Source organism: Drosophila tropicalis, unplaced genomic scaffold (genome assembly GCF_018151085.1).
Source record: "Drosophila tropicalis isolate 14030-0801.00 unplaced genomic scaffold, ASM1815108v1 contig_1109, whole genome shotgun sequence".
Taxonomy (NCBI): domain Eukaryota; kingdom Metazoa; phylum Arthropoda; class Insecta; order Diptera; family Drosophilidae; genus Drosophila; species Drosophila tropicalis.
Genome location: NW_027172477.1, coordinates 51709 through 75145, shown reverse-complemented (window position 1 = coordinate 75145; position 23437 = coordinate 51709). Strand labels below are relative to the sequence as shown.

The following is a 23437-nucleotide window of genomic DNA, read 5'->3' as shown; positions in this document are numbered from 1 at the left end:
AACCAATTGCATAAACATATGTAAATCCTAGTCAAATTTCTCTGGCCTTTTTAATGCTTAAACAACAAAGATGCTTTCTTTTTCATTTGTATTTTAAACAAGTCCAAGTTGTTGTAGCTGCATGGTATAGCTCTTCTCAGACTTAATAAGTAACAATAAAAAAAATTCATTTTGGACTCTACAGTAGGGCAAAAGATAAATAACTTTGATTCCCATGTGTGAGTAAATGAATCGCTTATGCCATGAAATGAAAAGTTTATAGAGTATACCATGAATTTTACAGACAGGAAGAAGTGTATACCACCAGAGTTTCCACGTGCATTTTTATAGCATACTTTTGAGCTGATTCACGTCTTCAGTCCGATTTCCATGTCATATCTGACTAGATGCTTTGGTTGACCTACTTTCTTCATGTTTCGAATAAGCAAACAAAACCCAAAAGGTAAAAAACAAAAACTTTTCTCATGTATTAGATGAAATCGTGCGTCATTTCAACTATTAAAATTAATCCTAGAACACGCAAGGATAATCGCTCGGATGACACGTTTTTTCTACATGTTATTATTTTACTTTTTTTTTGCACTCTATTTCTCCCCGTCACTATCTCTGTTCCTCTCACACTTGTGTCCTGTATCGGTTTATTTTTTCAGCCCCCCCGTCCCACCCGTGTCTGAGATGCAGACGCGTGACTAAGAGGCCTATGGCCTCTATTACGTATACGCCGTGTATGTGTGTATGGGGCATTTCTTCACGTTATGATTCTCTTTTTGGGGCACTTTCAATGCCATAATTGGTCATCTAATTATAGTATTTCAAACACCAGGAGGGCATTAAAAATTATTAGCCATTTTTTTTTTATGATTTAAATTGCTTACAATCTCGAAGGCATTAAAATGCTAATTCAACTGGCTTTTACTTTCTATGTATGAATTTTTGTGTTTTTTTCACTTAATACCTTTTTCTATTTTCTTGCTAAACTGCAGACGAGTCACCAGTAACGAAGCAACAATAACAAAAAACCAGAGGGCCGGGGCTAACTTCGACCGCGCCAAAGTTTGTATACCCTTGCAACTTTTTTGGTAACTCTATCCTTACCTATTAGCCATCAATGTGGAAGAACGTTTTATCTAAAAAGGCTTATGTTTGCGAAAGAATGGCCTACAATCATAGGAAATAACGAAGATATTGATCAAAGTCACTGTTTTCCACCGATCGTTCCTATGGGAGCTATATGATATAGTCACCCGATCTTTATCAAATTCGGCACAGTCATTAACATATATATTAAATTAAGAAATGTTTAATTTAAAAGCAATCGCGTTAAAAGTAACGAAGTTATTTACAAAAGTCACTGTTTTCGACCAATCGTTACTATGGGAGCTATATGATATAGTCACCTGATCTTGATCAAATTTGGCATAGTCGCTTATAGGCGTAGTAAACTCTCTAATATTAAGTTTCACGATAATAGCATAGAAAATAACGAAGTTATTGAGAAAAGTCACTGTTCGTGACTTTGGGGTTTGTATGGGAGCTATATGATATAGTGGTCCGATCCTGCTGAATCCGAGATATACAACGCCTGCAGTATATACAAGCCTACGTGCAAAATTTCAGCTCTGTAGCTCTTACGGTCTAGGAGGAGTTTGCGTTGATCCAGACGGACGGACGGACGGACGGACGGACGGACGGACGGACGGACGGACGGACATGGCTAGTTGAACTCGTCTCGTCGTGCTGATCAAGAATATATATACTTTGTATGGTCGGAGATGCTTCGTTCTATGCGTTGCACACTTCTGACCAAAATTAATATACCCTTTTTGCAAGGGTATAAAAAAAAAAACACACACATACACCAAAAAAATTGAGAGAAAAAACGCGCGACGTCACGCATGTCCTTGCACGGAAATGTCGAAAGTTTCTGTGTGTTTGTGGCACATTTTTCTTTGCTTTTTTTTCATTTTTTGTGTGCAAACAAAGGTTGTGCATAAAACTAATTAACTTTGCTATTTGCACGCTCTACGTGTCGAAAAAAGTATGGGGAAAAACAACAAAAAAAAGAAGCAAAACGAAAACTTCGAATAAGTAGAAATTTTTTGTGATTTTTCTTTTTATTTTGCCACCACAAAGTTCTTCTATTTATTGTGATTATCCTCAAGGAGATGTGCAATTTTTGAGCTGAAATCCAAATTGTAAACATATTTAATTATATTATTTTTGCTAGATGCATATATTCAAATTTAATAATAAATAAATTAAATTTCACAAATGCATTTATAGATTTAAATATGTAGAAATCAAAAGCCTTTAGTTGAAATAGTACGATTATTTACATTAGTAGTGCTTTAAATGATTAAAAGGCTAATTGAAAGACTTAGTTTTGCAAATTTTGGATTCTGGGAAGCGGTCCACTAAATTGGTATCCAATATTCACCATAGATGGTTGATTTTGCAGCCAACCATTGTGGTTTATACTAAGTGAGCGATAACGCGCCCTCAGTTACATTAGCTAATATGTAGAAGTAGACTTTAAAACTTATGTAAATTTTCTAAATGAACACACAAAACTTTTTTGCAATTTCCCTTGCAATTGAGATGAAATGATAAATTGTCATTTAACTGACAAAGTTTTATCGTACTTTTTAATTTATTGGCTCAACAAATTTTTTAGCCAATGACAAAAACAAAATAAATAAAGCAACTAATTAGTAAATATTGTCAATGTGTTTTCGACAGTTAAACTCATAGATTTGCATGACGGGTCAACTAAGTGCAAATGGAATGCTAAAACTAACTAACTAATTAAGAAATGTGCAAAACTCTGATACATCAAATGGGGGAAAAAATGAAGTCGTGTTTTCTTTACTCTGCTCTTTTATTTTGCTCTCATTTTGCACCCCTTTTCATTTACTTTGTCTGCTCTACTTTGTATGTTTGTATGACTCCAATTTCGTTTTTTCATCCTCTATTCTTTTTTCTTTGGTTTCTCCTTTTTTTCGTCGTAGTTTGAGATTTTTTCTATGACTTACATATCTCTCCCTTCATCACAACTTAACCCTATTTTCTATGAAATGCCCCTTCAGGAGGTTTCCACTAGTCTGTAGCTTCTATTTTCTTTCAGTTTGTTGTTAGTGTTAACAAGCTACATTTAAATAATTAATTAAGCTCTTCTAGACAACTCTATGCTTTAATTTTTGTTCGCTTTCCATTGGGTATATAAATTTTGGTCCGAAGTGTGCAACGCATACATAGAAAGAAGAATCTCTGACCATATAAATCATATATGTATATTTCAGATTCAGCCATGAATAACTTCGTGGTTACTTTTGTGTACATATTAATAACTGTATCGAATTCGATTAAGATCGGATGACTTTATCACATATGTTCTTCCCATGGGAACAGTGGAAAACAGTGACTTTTATAAAAACCTTCGTTATTTTCTAAGCTATTGTCTGCATTGCTCAAAACTAAGATTGTGGACTGTTTTTTCGCGAACATAAGTTTTTTTTATATAAAACCCTTTTTCACATTGTCATAGACGATAGGTAGGGAAGTCTTAGTATATGCTTAGTCTTGCTCACTCTTCTAAGAACCGCATAGTAAAACACGTTTGTTTGTATATTTTGCATATTTCTAGTTCGATTTTAATAAATTTTCTAGGTTGGTAAAAGTAAAGAATTAAATAGTTTGCTAAAAAAGTCTACCCACCAAATTTGGTAATTAACACTTTGTTGGTTTTCAAGGAAATCTGTTTTGTTTAAATGATCTCTGATCTCTGTACACTCTACATTAGTCTAATTACCAAATTTGGTGGCTCTATCTTTTATAGTCTCTGAGATCTAGGTGTTCATACGGACGGGCGGAAGGACGGATGCACGGGCAAGGGTTAATCGACTCGACATTTTGGCGACATTAATATACCATTTCATATAAAAACTTACAAGAGTATACAAGCTTCGGCGCAATAGAATTTGGCCCCGGCTAAAAATTCTAGTGTCTTATATATATTGCAAACTCATAAACAGAAGGGGGAAAGAAGAAAGCAAATTTATATCTGCTTTGGCATAAATTTTCGTTTTGCCTTATATAACTGTCATATACTAACTAATTATTTAATCAATATAGGCTCATAAATATTCCACAGACAGAGCCAGTGGATGAGGACGATATGGATATAGTGACCCTCATAGGCCATGCACATACAAATGTATGTATTCGTATGCATGGCTCAATTAGTCAGACTTGGCAAACAAAAGTTTAAGTTCCCACAATGCCTCTATAGTGTCAGCCATCGGCGGTCTATACGATCCTATCGGACCATCTTCTTCATATGCATGAAACGTTTAATATTGAAACAGGTCTATAATTATAATTAAGATGGCAACGCTGCCAGAGTCTCACGCATTATAATTAAAGGTAAACACTAGTATGGCCAACAGCTGTTAGGCTTTAATGGCAAATGCCAGCCACTTGAGCGTAACACAGATTTTAAAGCCTAGTTAAATGGAAAATGAACTTTAAATGAATTTTTAATTAAATTATGTTATCGAGAAGAGCTCTTCTATTAGCCAAACGCATTATCCCTTCTTGATGAAGTGCTTCAACTCCGTCATTAAGCAATGAAATGTTTAAAGTCCATTATTGGTCTATAAAAACGCACTGCTAGTTTCAAAACTGCGTAAACATTAAACCAATTCCTTTTTCAGTTTAGTTTAAGCAATTCATTGAGTTCATTCTATATATATTTTTATATTTAGATTTGTTCAAACAAATGACTTGGCATTTCCTCCTTTGACTAAGAACGCATATCTAAAATCAAAAGCATTAGTTTCCATCTATTTCTCATGCCAGCCAGAAACAAATCGCTTTTGTGTTCTATCTATCCTTTTACTCAATTATAACAAAAGCGCGACCTTTAGACACAAATGCCGTCGACATAGTCAGAGCCAACTCCAACTCCAACTTCACTTTCAGCTCCCGACTCCGACTTTGACTTGGGCACTAAAAATGCGTGCGTGCCATACAGGGTTTTCTCTCTTTTTATCGATTTGCATATCTAAATTTAGTCAGGCGACATATAATACCCAACTAGGTATACATAGGTTCATATACATATATATTTGTACATATACCAATAAAAATACACACATGCACACACATACATATATAGAGGTCACCACATGGTCACCATACACACGCGCCTTAATAAATATTGCATTGTGATACACAGAAAATGGCCCTCGAATTCAAGTTCCTTCTCCTTCAACCCAACCAGCCTAACCATTCACCCCCTCAGACACTACTTGGCCTTATAATTAAAGTTTGCCTTTGGGCTACAATTAGCTTTTTTTTTTTTTTTTTTTTTATATTTTTTTTATTTTTTTGGGTGCAAAAAGAAGCTCATATTGTTGTAGCAATGCCTTGAACCTGCTGGACAGGCTGCATGATAAATGAGCAACGCCAACTCATGTGGCAAATGTGACATGTGCTCTGGCTTATTTTATTTCTCATTCTATGCCACACCACCTGTCTCCCTCGATTTCCCACCTCTTAAGTCACTTTTACTCCAGTTTTGCTCTCTATTTTTTTTTTTTTTTTTGCGAGACAAACGCTAAAATTACCATATCACCTCACCCTGCAAAAATCTCTCCTTTATCTATGTTTCGTTCTGTGTTCGGTCTTCTAATCCAGTGGAGGAGGCTAATAGGTCAGTTTAGTTGGGTCTTTTGGGTAGAAAATTATGGTTAATTTTGTGGGTTAAGGCGGAAGTTAATAAGTTGTTTGATTGAACTTTCGGTTGAGCGTTGAGGGTTTTAGGGATATTTTGACATTGCAGGACATGCCATAACGCACGGCAGGGCTGAGGTGGAAATTTGTGTGCACAGGGCCACCAGGTAATATGTGTATTCTGTTCATAATCAAAACGAATATTAAAGTGGCCAATCTATGTACATATATGCGGTAAAAATGCTTCTATTTCAAATATTACGTACACGACATGTGGGCATGTTTGCCAGCTAAGGGGATAAAATAAACAAGTGAACATAAAATGTATACAATTTCCATTAGTTTCAATTGCAGTGAATTGGTTAATTATGTTCAATATCTTTACTCTATTAAATCCAGCGATCTCTTTCGTTTAATATCAGTTAAGTGGTCTAAAGATATTTGTCTATATTTTTACGAAACTTGGCCTATTTCAAAACATTAAAGCCAAACTAATCAGTATCGCATCTTATAAGATTTGATTTTAGTTTAAAATGATGTGTCTCTTTTCTTAGACCATTACTCTTTCAAAGAAATAAAAGACATCGCGGAAGAGGGGTTAAATGGTATTAAAAGCAGTGTTGACAAGCTTTAGTTGACCAAGAAGTTGACCGATTGAGGTGGAGATTGATTAATGCAAGTTTAAAGTTACTTAATATAATATTATGATGTGTAATATAATAGAATATTTACGTTGGCAAAGCTTTAAATTCACAACATTCGTTGGAGTTGGAAACTTAATAGAGCGGGTGGAGAGAAAGAGAGAAAAAAATGAATCCAAGCGTTCTTGTGAAATTGGTCTTAGCTCAGCACGTGTGACATCAAAGTGTGTGCCAAGGAAATGTTTGAAATCCCTTACACATACATACATATATGTGTATTTGTATGTATGTATTTATGTATGTATGTATGTATGTATTTATGTATGTACATATGTATGCACTATGTTATTACCATATATGTCTGTATATAAATTTTTCGTATGCACAGCATGAGAAATGGTGAGGCGGCTGGAGTGATTGCGGCCATGACTAAGGGTCTGAGGGTGCCCAGTAGGCGGGGCAAGATGTTGAAGGCTCTGCATAATAATCTATGTAAATGTGTGCACAAAAAATTTGTTTGTATTGAGAAGCAAGGCATGGATTTACCACGTGGTAAGCTTGAAAATGTATACATATACACCTGTATCTGGCACGCCTCCTGCTTCTATCTTGACATATGACCATGCTCAATGAGTTGTTCTCCCTGTTTCGCTTTTTGTATCCCCGCCCAGCCCCGCTACTGTTTCTTTAAGTATGAGTGTTTCAATAAATCGTTGTCATTCAACTTTCGTCAACGTGTCGCCTGCCAAAGTGGCTGTAAAATGCAGCTCCCACCCTCTGCTACTTTTCATCATATATTTTTTATGCACTCGAAACTTTCTTTTATTTTCCTCATGATGAACTAAAAACAAAAAAAAAAAAGCAAGGAAAATAGGGGGTAAAGTAGTTTGCAGTAGTGTGATGAGTGTAGGGCCCTCCTGGTAGCTCATTTAACTTGCGACATGTGATGCCTGACTCTGTTATATGAAAGTTTTGCATAATTTATAATGTGAGCGCGAAATGCGAAAGTTTTTCACAGTTCGTTTTTCTCCTCTTCCTTTTTACCTCTCTCTATGTTTTTTTTTTTTTTTTTTTGACGCCGAGTCATGTGTTTTGGGCGTAAGACTTTGATATTCAAGTTATTTACTAGAGAGATTTCAATACCCTGTTCACATTTAAACAATCAATAGGGTATATGAAGGATTTTCACTGTTGCACCTATCAGTCGGGCTGGGATGCTAATAAGGATCGATTGCCAAGAGGTAACCAAATTAATCTTACAGCAAATTTAGCTAATCTGTATTTAATTCTTCTCAATCAATCAAACGGAAGAGATTGCCTCAGTAATGCTCCAACTTGTTTAGCCTTTCTACTAAATATCCTTGTTGAATGGAAAGAAAGGGTGACAAGGACGACAATAATGAGAACCAAGAGATTTTAATTATAAATAGATTAACATTTGTGCACATATTTCAATTTTTTTTTTTGTTTATGGGTTTTGAGTTTAATTCTAATTGTTAGAGGGTATTTGTGAAATCGTTTCACCAAGTTAATGCACGGACTGGTTTCCTTTTGGTTGGTTTCCCATTCACTGCTCGATGCTCCGTGATTTGACAGCATATGAAACAGAATTTCAATATTCTCTGGATTTTGTGGATATGAGAAGCAAAGAACTGGATGGAAATGCCAATGGATTGGTGAACACAAAAAAAGAAAGAAAATAATAATAAAAATCACAAAAATTGGCATTCGTGCAAATACAACAAATCAATTTCTGTTTGACCTAACGCTTCACTGAGCCGCACCGTAAACTAACTGAAACAGGCAGGCTATATAGAAGCTAACGTACCTACCAACCTACCTTGCTGCCTGCCTGCCTACCTATGTATCTGCCAGCCCACCACCTTTGTGTCCCCTCTATATCTTGTTCCTTCCTCAACTTGAAAATACCTGCAAATAAACTTGGCTTGTGATATTTCGAGTTTTCGTTTTTGGTTTCGTTTTTTTTTTTTTTTTTTTTTTTTATATTTCTTGCCCCTGGCACTGACACTGATTGCTTGTGAGTCCTAGAACGAGTGATGGAGAGTGCGGGAGAGGAGGTAGCCTCGGCTTGACTGCAGTCAAGATGGTCATTATTCACTTGCACTCGCCACTTCACTTCACCCAAGACAAGTCAGACAAGTCGGACAAGTTCGGACGGAAGAAGTAATGGTCGTTTCGTCGAATGGTAAGGTTTCTGTTTCAAGGCAATGAAATGCCGTCTGGCGTGACTCACGCTCTCATCTCGTATGGGAAGTAACGAGTTCAGTGTTTCTTTTTTTTTTTATTTTTTGTTGTGTTCTGTTTCATTTTTTTTTTTTTTTTTTTTTGTCCTTTGTTGTTAGCAACATTTGTAGTTGTTGTTGTTTGTTGTGTCAGGCTCAACGGATTTTGGTCGTAGGCTTGGCCGGATGTTCTGGCATTTCCGTTCCTCGCTTTAATACTTACTAATACGAAATCGTCATGACTTAGGTCATTTTCGTCTTGTTTTGTGGTCTCGCATTCGCTTTTCTTTTTCATTAGCATTTCTCTTTAGGGAAATAATGTCGTCGATTATGTTACATAAGGAAAACAAACGAACTAACTTGCCCAAAAGTCAAATTTTTCTCTACCGTCCCCCCAGAAGGTTATTATATATTTTTTTTTGGGTCCTTTTGCACAAAGATTTTCGCTCCTAATGATGTCAACTTTGCACGAAAAGCCCAAAGGAATCCAGAGAAATGAAAGAAAAAAAATAATAACAAATGTAGGTTAACTTAATATTCGGGTTAATTGTGTATGAAATTTATGGTAAAAGTTAATTGATGAAGTTTAGTAACGGATCAGCGTGAGCTGAGTGCTAAATTTAATACTTAAAGCCCCTACCAAAACGAGAAAGAAAAAAAACTAAGGGAAAAACCTAACCAAAACCAAGTAACAAATAGGCCAAACAAAAATCCATTAAAAATATATTCAAAAGTAATTTTCACACTTTATCTCTCACTCAAAGACTGTCTCTCATCCTTTAAAGTGTGCGGCAAATCCTTTCTACAATGTGTACAAAAATGTTCTATCCCTCTCTGTCTCTGTTCTGTCTTCTGTTCTGCCTATCTTCCTGCATACATTAGACGGTGTGAATGTTGTTTTTTTGTTGTTTCATTTATTTTTTTTGGCTCCTTCTTGCGTTGTCCTCCATAAAATGCGCAGGAATATGAGTATGTGTGTGCAAACTGGGTTTATATGTTCTCATAATGTTTTTGGCCATAAATTCAGCTTCATTAGCCGCATGGCATAAAAAAATGTGTCTTCGTTTTTCTGTTTTCTGTTTTTCTCTCTCTCTCTTTCTCTGCTTTGAGGGTTTTTTTCGTTTTTGAGCCGAAAATTTTATTTGAAATGTGCTCTACGTCTTTACGGTCTTAAATGATAAGAAATTAGACTTTGCAGCTTGTCAAGCATCATCATCATCATCACCATCACCATCACCATTATCTACTTGTGGGTATTCTTAAAATTAAGACAACATTTTAGTTAAAGTGATTCATTTGGCAATGCTTTTACTGAAAGTCATTTCTCTGTCATATTAAAAACTTTTCTGACATGCGGTTACTAAACCAAATTTCGTACTAGCTATTTACTTGTGAAATCTGAGGTTCAATCAGAAACTTGGTATTTTTTATGGCAAGTGCTCTTTCTTTATTTTTCCCGTTACGTTTTGGCAATCATCAGAGAAGTAGACACTAGACAATAAAATGATTCGGCATTTAGCCTTGAGCATGTTCTTGTTCGGAGGTTTTGCTTTTTGCTTTTTTCTTGTTCATTTTATTTGTTTGTTTTGCACGCAGCAAAAATTTGCACAAAAATGTATGTTTTGTTTGTGTTGTGTTGTGTTCTGTTCAGTTTTGTCAACAAATTGGCCAATGTCACAGTCAATTCAAGTTGAGACACACAAAAGAAATGTTAAATGCCTGGGCCAGGAATTGTCATACCCTATTATCTTAAAGAGTAAAAGGGCATATTCGGCTGATCAATGTACAGCTTGTTCAAAAGCAAACGACAGAACGCAAATTTCGTTTCCCTGGTTTTTCTCAAGAATAATTAAGTTAGAAGATGTCTTCTTAAACAGCACTAATTAACTCATAGTCTAGATATACTTAAACGCAACAATAAACAACAACAAATTTCTTTGGAATAGGTAAGAGGGCTGCTGTTTATATTATGGGAAAATAAACTGGCTTTATTGTATTCCAAAATATTCCCTTTCATAATCAATTTACTTTTGTATTCTATCAAACCAACAGTTCTTTCTTAAGTCATCTCCAAAACATAGCTTTGAACACTTTAACTACATCTTTGGCGCTTATCGATCGTTCAAGAAAAAGAGTCATCGAATAACAAGTCAAAACTGTAGGGCGGATGTGTTATCCCGAAGAAACAGGCAATCAATTCGCTCATGCTCGAACAACTTTTGTTAAACTTGGCTAATACGCCTACATATATCCATGTTTCATTTCATATATTGACATTAGTCTTGCCAATTGCCGAATTATAAATCGAGTCCTTCATACATAAGTAAAATAGAACGAGCATTCTGCAAGCAAAAGGATATTTCATAGTCGGCCCTTAGTTGGAAGATGTAAATTATATTCTATTTTTTATTACATTTTATTTATTTCTTGTATTTTGTTTTTTCTTTATGTCGCCTGTCTTTGTTGTATGTATTGGATGTAAGGGATACAAATTGTTTGATTATAGAATTCGTGCCAACAAAAAAACCAAAGAGAGAAAAGAAAAACCACCACATAATATTCACCCACATGAAAGTCATAAATTTTCATCAATGTGGGTTTTGCTGTTTTAGAATCTTATGGCAATCGGCTAAGAAATATATATAATATTCTCTTATTCTCTTCTTTTATTTTCTCAAAAGATAAGACAATGAGTGCATTTAAGTGGGCGCTCAATATGATGTAGTGATGCTGACTGTCTGACAGGCGGGCTGGCTACTAAGTTGGCTGGTGAGTTGGCTGGTGGTTGGTTGGTAGATAAATTTTCATTTCACTGTAAATCAAAATTTCCAAGCACGCACAATTGAAGGAAGCCAAAGCCACATTTCAATAAGTTTTCATATACATAGAAGAGAACTGGGTCAGTCTTAAAGCTTTTCAGCACACAGAATCCTTCAGTTCTCTTTATCCTGTCCGGCCTTTTCCTTCTATCATATTTCCTTTTCTGCTTTTTTTTTGTTTGTATGTGCTCCTGTCTTGTCCTTCTCTTGTTATCATATAGCCATGTTAACCTTGACTTGCAGCCGAAATGAAAAAATAAGAAATAATAAAGTTTGGGATACAAATGTAGAGCCTGCTTCTAGGCTAGCCACACACACACACATTCATACACACCCAAATACACATAGACGTAAATAATTAAAATGACCTCATAATGTTTCGATTTTTTTTTTCGTTCCTTCTTTGGACATGGTGTGGTGTTTTTTTTTTTTTTGGTGCTTTTTGTAGACTTTTTGCCGCAGTCATTAATGTAATGGTCTGCATTATTTGTGAACATTTCAGCATGTGAGTGACCGTCTATCTATATCTATCTATCCCATTCTCTAACACTTGCCATCTCGCTCGCCTATTCCGTTTCTCTCTTTTTCTATATATGTATATATGCGAATGACACGCATGGCTTTTCGGCATACTCTTTAAAAAGAAGGGAATATATTAACTTTGTCAGAGATTTGACCAAGTCTGAACTGATCAAATTACTTCTTACGTTTAGGATTCAGCAGCGAATTTGATTTAATCAATTTTGAAATTGACAAGGAAAATTTGCCCAGAAATGTCTCAAGATGTTCTTACATGGACTTTAATTAATTAATATTCATTCTAGTAGTCAAACACTTTCAAGTGAGAATTTAAATCTGCGTGAGTAAACTGATTTGATTTCTCGTTTGTGTTCGACATGCAAATTCCTCAAATATTGTTTCCCACTTACTCACTTAGCCAATTTATCTAACTATTTGTAATGAAGACATTCTTAAGGGTATGCCGAATTGGCATTTCAGGCTCTATTTTGTACATTTACTCGTAGATTTTTCATCGTTGCTTTTCTTGGTTTTCTATCCCGGACTTGACCTTTGTGTTTCTTACATTTTGCATTTTTATTTTTGTTGGTCACTTTTATTTTTCCTTCATGGTTCGGTATAGTAAGTATTTGCTGTTTAGCCGCTTGGCTCAGCGCCTTTTGCTGCGCATTCATTCATGAAGCTCGTGCCCTCTACCGTTACCGTCACAGTCACCGCCACCGCCACCACCACCCGATTCCACATCATACTGCTGACTCTTTTGCTCTTCAATTTTCCCTCTTTGTTTCTCTAATCCGCGCCTGTCTTTTGCCTGCCAAATTGTCTGTGCCATCAAATTAAACGACAACTAAATTGGCGCACATTTTTTGTGCTATTTGGCAGGCTTTTGTCTGCGCTTGAGAGGTTTATATAAGCCAGCAAGAAAAAACCAAAACCTAGAGAAGAAGTGCTAACAATGACAACAGCTGACATTGATTGGGGATATATATAAACAGATACATATGTATATACGTTAAGGTATATATAACAGTAATCTAATAATGATCATTATAATAAGTGGCTAACGATATGGACACTAAGCTCATTCTTATAAGTCCAAAGTGCGTATACGTAATGTTTCCTTTGAAGTTTAATAATTGACCTAAATCTGAAAAAATCAAATAATAATCATTACACTGAGTGGTAAACAAAGTGGCAATTTGTTTGTGATAACTATGTACATTGTGCGTATACACAATGCTGAAACAAATGGCTCCATGATGAAATTTGATAACTTCCCTGTTGACACAGGGTAACACTAATAAAGATTCTCAGTTGGTAGTTTCATTAGAAATAATTATGGACTTTTTTTGACTTCTGTGAATTTTTGTCCGTCTAAGTTGCAATCATATAAGCCAAAACTTTTAACCGTTTTCTACTGTAGGAATAACCTAATAATCCCATATTTATATTCGGTGAAAATGCATATTATTTGGATGAAGTCAATCCATACTGGAAAAATGACTAAAATTATGATTTTTACATGAAGGAATGATTGTTATAGCTACAGATGAAAGTTTACATAATTTAAAGCTATTGGCCATATACATAGGCCAGATCATTATCATTCTAGTAAATAGATACAAGTTTACATTGCGTATACGTAATGTTTTCAAGGCAAGAGAAATGTGTCCCTTTTTATATCGTTGCATCTTCTTGGAAATGTTTTGTAAAACAACATTACCTGCCGTCACTTTCAATTCGCAGCGAACTTTGGTAGATATTTTATCTTATGACTTAATTAGTTAGTGTCGCCGGACGAAAAACCAACCTGTACATATACACACACACACATTTATATATATTCAAGCAGAGACAGGTAAGGCAACAAAACTCAACCACATTTCCCTTAGCGCCAATAGAAAACTTTTCAAAATAGATTAAATTTCTTAGAGGCAGAAGCAAGAGCAGTAGCAAGCAAAGAGAAAAAGCGCCGAAATGGCAAGAAATGGCTAAATTGAGTGCACACACACACACATAGAGACCACAACACCACTAACTCACACCCATACCCATACATATGTATATCTTAGGGGGAAGACCACAAGTGCACTTTTCCTGCTTTCCTTTTATTTCGCTTTACTTATGACAACAAAGCTAAAGCAAGAGAAAAATGGAAAAAAGGAGGAAAAATCGGCCAAAAATTGAGCTAGCCTCTGGCTGGGATACATTTGAGTCCAAGTTAGCTGCAGTTTTTCGTTCACTTTTCTTTCTGGTCTATTTTGTTGCCTTTTGCCCTGAGGTCATTCCAGTTTGTGCGCTTAATCCCAGAGCATCTGTTTTGTTAACCCACAGCTCGATCTTTCTTTCTCTCTCTCTCTTCCTTTGTCTCGCTCTATCTATAGATACGTTTTATATGTAGTACATTTTGTACATCCATTGGTCATTTTCGTTTTGTGTAGTTACTGTTGATGTTTCGGTTATTTTTGCTGTAGGTTGTTGTTGTTCTGTTTTTCGGTTTATTTTTTTTATAATGTTTTGTATTGTGTTAAATATATCATATTTTACATTCAGGTAGGTATCTGTTTCTAGACGCCTCTAGTTATGGGTCAGATATTTGTAACAATAAAATATTCCTGTTTTTTCTATGCAAATATTTTAAAAGCGAATGCCAAATTTTACTCAAATTATATATACATATGTATATAGAGATTTTCTTCTCTTCCCATATGCACGAATGTTCTATTTTCTTTTAATCCTTTATTGTAATATATCTATGTATCTGCTGGTTCAATCAATCAATCAAAAAACAAACTAAACGATGAGAGAATAAAAAAAAAAACAGAGAGCCGAGGCAAACTTAAGTCGTTCCGAAGTTTGTACACTCTCCTTACCGAAAGGCGTCAAAACAGAATAACATTTTATCCTTAAAGTCAATCTCTCTTCAAAGAATGGCCAACAAACTCAAGCATATATAGCATGATCTTATATACTTATAGTCAACTAATCTTGATGAAATTTTGCAGAAGAAAATAAAATTGAAAAATATAATTTTTCTATTTTCTTTTAATATTCGATTGAAGAGCAGTCCTCGTTAGATGACTTCTCTATGTCGCCCAGTCATTTCAGAAACTGAACAACGAGGATCCAGGTTCGAATCCCAGGCTAGTGTATGGATGTCGTTTAAGCCGAGGGCCATAGTTGCAAGTACTTCTAAAATATAGTTTACAGTGATAGTTTACAACTTTTTCCTATACTGATAATAATAATTCGATTGGAAAAAACCAATGTTATTGATAGAAGTCACCATATTCAGCCGATTGCCTATACGTCTGAATCCAAGGTAGGTAGGTCCAGGATTAGGAGAAGTTGATCCAATAAACGGATGAACGGTAACAGAAGCATCCCACTTTAATGCGTTGCACATTTCTGACCAAAATTAATATACCCTTTATGGCAGGGGCAAAAAAAAGGACGAAAGAACAAATCTATGGCAGCCCATCCGCCCATAATTGAACACAATTTATCATGGCTTCATAATGCAAAGAGTTAAAATGAAAGCCAAACATTGGCAACGTCATTTTACCTATAAATGTGTGTGTGTGTGTGTAGGGATGTTTGCCCCTTTACTTCAATCTATTTCTCATAGCCATAACCCTATACAATATGCCAGCCCACACAAATCGACCGTCTATCTTTTGCTGCTATCCGCAATTTACCTGGGAAATTCAATTTAGCGCAACGCGCGGTTTACAAAATGAAGAGAAATCGAATTGAATTGAGTATGGCAAATGCATCATTGATTAGCTGCTGACAACTTTTCCAAAATAAAATATAAAAAACGAACGATTGCCATTGCAAATGTTATGGTGGGAAATTGTAGAGAATATTTTCTGCTTTGAGTATCCAATTTGAAAAATACCCTCTATCAAATACGATAAATCTCCAAAGAAATCTTTTCTGTGAATGCATTCATGAAGAATGTGTACAAGTCGTACTAGACTAAAAGGAAGTTATCTCAAGATGCTAAAGTCAAACCATGAAACAATGAAAAATACAAAAATGGAAATACCATGCCCTAATTAGCTTAAAAGAGATTAAAGCTTAATTTTTGATGGCCGATCTTTAAAATGACACATGGCCATTCGTTGCTTGAGTTATAGGAAGTATAAGTTCCTGAAATACCAATTTTCCTTGCAAGTTGGTGTCAAATTCGAAATTGATTTCGATTGATTTTAACCTAAATTTCTTTACCAAATTGATCGAAAATGTGAAGAAAATGCTCTACTTATGTGAATTTCCAAATGTTTAATATCGTTAAAAGGTATTGAAAGATAAATTTATTTACTAAGAAAAGTAAAGGTCAATGTAACAAACTGTACTTCACGTCCAGGACGTACGACCGAAACAAGCTTAAACAGGGTATGGGAATGTTTGGTTTTAATGTGGCCCCAAAAAGTAGACTATACATATTTGAAGTTGTAAGACAGTAATTGATAAATGAACTAATTGAAATGGGTATGATATGTATGTGTAGATATTTTGCATATAAACGAATCCAGAGAATACATTAAAATAACTATATATTTGGCCATAAGCCCTATGTAAGTGTTACCAATTTGCCATGAAAAACAAGTACATATCTTTGCAATTCTTCTGTGTTCTGTGTAATTATAGTTTTATTTCATTTTTTCACTTTCGCTAAATTGCCACAATTATACAACAGCCCCACAAATGAAATAAATATGTTTCAAGTACAATACACACATGGACTGACTGTACATGTATGTATATGTACGTGTATATGTATGTATGTGTATTTAGTTCTGTATACGTGGCACATACGAGGACCTTAGGCTTATGACTTACCTAATTAGTGACAGGATTTCCAGTAGTTTGTGGCACGAACTTGTTGGCTTGTATTGTGTGTTTAGGAGTGTGTGTGTGTGTGTGTGTATGAGTGTCTGTGTTTTATTTCTCACTTTTTCACTGGATTGGCCCTGGTTGCATGACCTGGCGCCACCTGGCGGCACAAAACGAACCGTAGATCTGAATATTTCGGGAGGCCCTTTGGGCTATTGTTGACAATCTGGCAACGCCTAAGAATGTTTTTACTTTGTTTTATGTTACTTCAGCTTGTTGCAACTTATGTGTGCAATTGCCGCTAGCTTAAAGAGGAAGGTTCATATACAGAGAATGCACGAGGGAGAGAGAAAGAGAGAAAGCGAATGAGGGAGTGAGAGGTAGAGAGTTGGTTTCAACCAAAAGTAGCAAGGACACGCACAGCAGGACGAAACGCGAGACGTGTCGCACACGTTCTTTTTTTTTTGTCGGTTTTTTTCTTTCATTTTTACTTTTTATTATTGTTGTTTTTGTTGTTGTGGCCAACAACAAAAACACCACTAACTGGGGCGTTGGGGCATGGCTGAACCCCTGCCGCTTGAGGCGCGACACGGGGCACGCTTTTTTGTTATATTTGCTTGTTGTTGCTTCTGTTGTGTTTTTTTTGTTTTTTGTTTCGCTTTTCATTTTTTATTTCATTCGACCAACTTTTGACGTTTTATGTTTCGTCATGTGATTTGTTTTTATTTTATGTTTCGTTCGTTTCTTCTTTCATGCCTTCTGCCTTTTAGTTGTGTGTGTGTGTGTTTTCTTTTTTGTTGTTCTTTGTTTGTTTGTTTGTTTTCTTTTTTTTTTCATTTTGTTTTTGTCTTTTTATTTTTATGGGTTTTCTTTCTTTTTCATTTGTTGTTCTTCTGTCTGTATTTCTTCTTTTGAATTTCCCCTCTAAGTAGGTGCGATGGTAAATGACGGAAGGGGGACAAAAGGGAAAACAGAGGTTGCTGGCAGTTTGATGATCATTTGGCGCCACTTTTTGGACTAAAGTTTCTTTCTAAATAATGGCTGCCAGCTTATGTAAGTGGCAAGCAATTTGGCCAAGAAATATGTGCGAGAGAGGAGAAAATATGTTTACTTATAAAAACGGAACGGTAGTAAAACTTATAAAAGTGGGGAAGAGGCAACTGCGATGATAACGTGCAAAATATTTCACCAAAAATTACTTCAACTTAAAATATAGTTTAAACTTTAAAGTAACTTGTATGAAAGTTGTCGAAATGCTAAAAAAAAGAATGTTAAATAAACCAATAGCAAAGTGTCCTTGTTCAGTCCTAAAAGGCGAATATATGATTCAAGCTTTCCTTAATTTAAGTACGGTTATTTTCATTACAATAAATTTCATGGCCTAACTATTTATGACATTGACCTATTATGGAAATGTAAAAAATCAGTTAGCCTGGTTAAGATGGCTTGACATGTCTTTCAATGTTTATAACTGCTGATTTTGAAATCTTTTATACGCAAAGTCCTAAACTTAAGTGAAAACCATTGCAATATTGCATAGCAAATCTACAGCTAACTCCTAAAAATTAAAACTTTAACACGACTGATTTTATTAGATCAGTACGTTTAACTTCAGGCACTGAAATTTTCAGTTAACTTGAATTTGACAAATATGGATCTTTGTCATCTAGAATAATGGAAGCACTTTGAATCAGTTTAGATAGATAGGTAGGCAAGGGACATGAAAAGGTCCATGCAGGGCATAGTAAGCAGTAGAGTACTTTAAAGGATGGGGTTTATTCGGTACGGAAGAGTCTGTTTAACAAGCCAAAAGTTTGTGCGTTTAAGTATGTAGGATACAGCATTATCCCACTGTTTATCAGAAAACTACTACAGCATGAGGAAAAGTTAACATTGCGGAGAGCAGAAACTGAACTCATTCTATTTTGATGTGCCTCAAATTTAAATGGTATTCCAATAGGGGACGGTTAAATCACAAATTTTATTACTACTCTAGTCTTTTGAATCGAAATGCTTATTTTCATTTAACTCAAAGATGTTTTTCAACAATTTATGAAAATAATTATTCGCATGTTACTTTTTTTTGCAGCTAATAAGCTTTGCCTCTATTTCATTAATAAATCATTTGCTTTTGGCTTATTTAATTTCGTACATATTTACAGAAACGTAGAGAAAGGCAAAAACTCAAAAAGCTGCCTCAATGAACTATTTTTGTTTTTATACATTATAGTTCTACATAGATACTACATACATACATATGTACATATGTGCATATATGTATATGTACCTACGTATCTATTTATTTATATATTAGATTACTGCCTTTGCCACAGGAAACCAAAACTAAAATCAAAATTAAAATCAATTAACAAGATGCATAAGAGAAACAAAACGAGCTAGCACAGGAAAAGTAAATAAATAAAACAAAAACAAGATGAGAAAACAGCTATTTTGGACAAATTTATGTGATACATTTGCAGTTCATTAATTTCAAATGAAGCGTAGACATGGAAATACCGTAGAGATAAAATTTAAATAATGAAATGCAGTGTAAATTTTACTTTCCAAAGGGTTGACTAAGAAATTAACTATTAAAGTCCTTGAGTTCACACGGACAGCTCATAAAGTTTTAAGATAAATCTGTCTAGATTTCAATTTTGCATATTACCTGGTTCAAGATCAATCTTACAAAAGAAGGTAGCTAATAAAATACTAGTATACCCATTCAGAAATTCTAATGATACTCGGTAGATACATATGTATGTACGATGAAATATTAAAAATTCAACGAAATTTGCCCTGGCAACAAAATGCAGGCAAACAATGTAAATGCTCGCACACTGAAAACATTTTCTCACGCTCTTGAAATGCAAAGAACAAGAAGATGGAATGTAGCCATAGAAGAAGAACTGCAAAAAATGCGAAATAGCAGAGCAAAGCAAAAACACGGGGAAAAGCCGAAACCGAAAAAAAAGACAACAAATATACACTAATTTTGTGTGTGGTCAAAAATTGAATAGAGCAAAGCCGAACGAAGGATGAGTCCAATAGAAAGGAGAGAGGAAGAAAAGGCAGCAAATGGTCTCGTTGTCGAATTAAGGAAGAGACGCAAACAAAAGAAAAAAGAAACCCAAAACTAACACTAAATTTAATTTAATTTCTTGTAAATGTAAACGTAACTATAAATGAATGTAGGGAGCGTTATGTAGCAGTATTTCTTATGGCCATTTAACAACTTTTATTACTTGGCCAAACAGATAGGAATTTATTTGTAAGAATTTCAAATATTCACTCTTTTCTATATAGTTATACAAATGGTTCTCTATGCAACATGTCGTCAACTTGAAACTGCGTCGGCAGCGTCAGCGGCGACGGCTTGATATCTCCCTTCTTGAGAATGGGAAGAACTGTGAGTGGGTTGAGCCAACTCCACTCCCAGTAGGGCCGCACGCAATAGGTCACACAGGGTGACTCATAATTCTCTAATGATTGACTGGGGCGCCTAAAAAGCTTTTCCTTTTGTTGTTGTTGTTGTTGGTGGTGGTGGTGGTGGTGGTGCTCCCGCCGCCTAGTTTCTAGTTTTTCTCTGACTTTGCGTGTAGTTTGTAATTTAAGTAAATGTGGGTCGCTAACTTGTAAGTTGAGCCTGCGTATCCTTGCCATGTGTGCGGTAACGCGATTTACTTTTGACTGACTGACTGGCTGACGACCACGGCCCTACCTACCCTTGGCTCTTAGGCTCACTCCCACACCCAAATCTACTCCAAAAAAAAAAAAAAAAAAACCAACCTTTGGCTAATTGTCATTGGCCAGGCCTAGACCAAACTAAACAACCTTAAGATATAAATTCAATTTCATTTTTATTTTTTCTTGTTTCTTGGTTTTTTTCTTTTCGATGTGACAAGTATCTACATACGTCTACCTCTGCCTAGTTCTTGGCTTGCATTTTGCCTGCACCTTGACACTAATATTAAGCAAAAAAATACAACAACAAGAAAACCAAAAACAACAGCAACAAACAAGAAAATGTGCAACTAAAAATAGTCCGACGGAGACCGCTAAAAGCAAATGGTAAATTGCTCAGAGCATGTACCCGCATAGCAGAGGGAACGGCGATGAGGATGGGAATGGGGATGCGGATTCAGAGGGTGTTCTCCCTCACTTAACCCAACAGACACTTGTCTAAAGAGATTGGCTACTTGGCTGCTCGGCTGTTTTTCCGATTCTCTATTTTAGTTTTCGTATCTTATCGATATCTGATTCACTTTAACAATTCTGGGTAATGATTGAAATTGTTTGATGACTTCTAGAAAGCCAAAGACTTGATATGATTGCCTAGTTAACTGTTGGATTTTCAATGCCTAATACTTCTCTAGCTTTATTTGCTTTGGTGAATCCAACACTATATCAAAAATTCAGACTGGATCACTGGAAAACTAGACCCTACGAGTTTTTAACATACTTTCCAATCTAAATTCAATTGGAAGCCAAAAGAGAAATATGGGATAATTGGCCAATATTGAACTCTTGGATATTTTATGATTTCGAAATGCTCAAATATTTGTCGCAATTTGAAATCGTTTAATTTATATAGTATTAATTGATGCCATTTAATTGACAAAGGCTTTGCCTTTTATAATTGAATCTATATATCAGATTGTTAATTTTTGATGTTTTACCAATATTATTTTTGAAGTCACTTAATTTTGATAATATTTGTTTCTTCTTTTTTTTTGTATTGTTCTTTTTCTCGCACACACAAACACACACTCAAATAAAGACACACACACTGAGAGTCATACACAGAGTCACACACCGACACTTTCTCTCTCTCTTTCTCTCCCTCTCTCTGACTCTTTCTCCTTCTCTTTCGCTCTGTACTAAGTCGTATCCATAGCTTTTACATAACTCACTCACTGCAGTCTGCAACTGCATGAAGTTCTTCGAACTAAACAGCAAAAAAAAATGTAAAAAAATATTTATATATATAATATTATATTATATATATATTATATATAAATATATGTTAGATATGATATATATATGTCTATATATTTGAATATGTAAATATATATATATATATATATATATAGAGTAACAGCGACGAATGTAAAGTTGCACGTTAAAAATTCAAATTCACAATTCGTTGCCCCATTGAAATTTTGTGCACATTGTTGCATTTTTGCATTTCTCATGTATTCGAATTCCAATTATTTTGTGCATATTATTTGTTTGTCCGAGATTCGGTTTTTTTTTTTTTTGTTTGTTTGCTTGTGGATTTCCTTTTTTTGGTTTTGAGGTGTCATTTTGTATTTGATTCGTTTAAATTCGATTCGACTTGATTACGATATTATTAGTTTTGTTTGTTGGCTTTCTTACTCTCTTCTTATTCTATATAGTGAGTAAGTAGTTGGAAGTTACTACTACTCTACGCTTCGCTCGCTCTCGCTATCGTTCTGTCTCTTTGTCTCCGTGTGTCCCTTCAGCTTCTTCTTCTATATATATTTAGTTAGAATGAATATAATATTTCGCTCCGCTTTTTGCGCTATGTGTTGTTGAATTGCAAGCCCGACCCGAACTGAACTGAACAAACTGAAATGACCAAGTTTTTCCGCTTTTCATGCAGTTGTTTTTCGGAGACGGAGACAAAAAAAAAAAAAACAACAACATTCAACAAAATACTACGACAAAAAGAACTCTGGTGCGCCGATTGCTTTTCCTCACCGACATTCTGCCTGCATATTAAACCGTAGAGAGCTTTTGTCGGAAGCACCCGAAGACCAAAAAAGCTAGTGCTGCGAATGGATGCGAGGTCCTCCAAATCATTCGGCGAAAGCCACAAAAGCTTTCACATGAAGAGTGTAACAACTTTTACCCCCAAAAAAAGCTGAGAACAGCTGAGTGAATTACCCCTCAGTTTCTCACGTTCTTTCGCTATATGTTTATGTGGGTATCAGCTGTTTTTGTTGATAAACCAAAACACTAGAACCCTGAATTCCGGGTCGATCCAATTGGAAAAGTAAATAACAAAATATCCCAAAAAAAGTTTTTAGTTGCGGCTCTCATCTAAAATCTTTAATTCAATTAAACACAAAGTGAATCTTTGTCATGTTTAATTTTTATACATTTAAAAAATGCCTTTTTAAATCCTAATCATCCAATTGAAGAACTGTCTATCAATATCAAATTGAAAAATCAAAATGTTCTCCAGAAAAACTCAAATTTCAAGCACCATCAAAATTTGAATGAACGAGCCTTTCAAAAAGCTGTAAAAGGAAAAAATTTTGGCGCCATCTGGATTACGGCCAAACAAAAAGCACCATCTAGGACATGAATGTAAACGCAGATCCCAAAGCGAGCTTTCATTCCTTTAAAACGCAACGGCATTTCGGTTGCATAGTGACCACTTTGAATTCGTTGAAAAAGGATCAGCTGTAAATGGGGAAAAAACCAGGATGCTCAGAAATCACTAAAATACAGCTTGTGAACTTAACCTAAGGTGCCAACAGCGAATAATAATTATAAGCTGCAAATCAGTGGAATCAGTGGACTAAATTAAAACTTGATCAATGCTCTTTCCTCTTCTAAAAGTTAACTATCTATCCCTACCTTTTTATTAAGGATGCTTTCAAAAGAGCTA

At 35.2% G+C, this 23437-nt stretch overlaps 1 protein-coding gene across 18 annotated transcripts in view; it reads right to left on the bottom strand.

The window, feature by feature from the left end:
- Positions 1-22453, bottom strand: part of pHCl-1 (pH-sensitive chloride channel 1) — a 61920-nt gene extending 39467 nt beyond the window's left edge. For 8 of the 18 annotated variants that reach the window (XM_068286297.1, XM_068286363.1, XM_068286377.1 and 5 more), the window contains exons 1-3: positions 22177-22451; positions 21711-21745; positions 16804-17102 (exon numbers count right to left, since the gene is read on the bottom strand). The gene's annotated coding sequence lies outside the window, so the exon portion shown is untranslated. Of the gene's footprint in view, positions 1-16803; positions 17103-21710; positions 21746-22176 lie in introns of all 18 variants that reach the window. The other 10 variants (XM_068286406.1, XM_068286400.1, XM_068286414.1 and 7 more) reach the window with 8 other exon arrangements.
- Positions 22454-23437: the final 984 nt, after the last annotated feature.